This window comes from Thunnus thynnus, chromosome 6 (genome assembly GCF_963924715.1).
Source record: "Thunnus thynnus chromosome 6, fThuThy2.1, whole genome shotgun sequence".
NCBI lineage: Eukaryota > Metazoa > Chordata > Actinopteri > Scombriformes > Scombridae > Thunnus > Thunnus thynnus.
The window spans coordinates 2,415,604-2,416,265 of record NC_089522.1 but is presented as its reverse complement, the minus strand read 5'-3'; positions in this window follow the sequence as shown (position 1 = coordinate 2,416,265).

The window sequence follows — 662 nt, the reverse complement described above, 5'->3', positions numbered from 1 at the left end:
TCAAACCCTCCGCAGGAATGCAACAAAACAATGTCCAGCCCTCTGTATGCAAATATTACATTTGAACAGATGCTGCATGTAAATAATCGTATTTGATATCAGAATAGCTTCGTTTTGATTGAGCCTTCCAACCCCCAGAACATAGAATATATCACATGTTATCTATATAAAATATAACTTAAGTTTATCTGTTAGAATAGCAAAATGTTTGATTCACAATCTAGTTTAAAACATAATAATATAAAAACTGATACGACTGGCTGCAGGATCTATTTTTCTCTGCACATATGAATCCACTTCTCTGGTACTATTGGATGATGACCACAGACAAAAGTTATGTTGAGGTCTAACCTTTTCTATTTATCACTTCAGCACCAAGCATTATCCAATAATAAAACAGGCACACAAAAGAAAAGAACAAGACTAGATCAAAACCTAATATATGGCTGGACTGTGTATGGTCAATATGTGAAAGTGTGGCCAGTTTGTTAAGGGGTTAGTCAGTGATAGTGTGTACAATATGAATTCCTGGATATTAAGCGTTCATCTGCAATTTTCTGTAGTGGCCCCAGTAATATTTGCTGGTAAAGTGTACTGAAGTAGTATATCATATAACATAGTTAAGCTACATTTAAGTAAAAAACAACAACAAAAAAATGCAG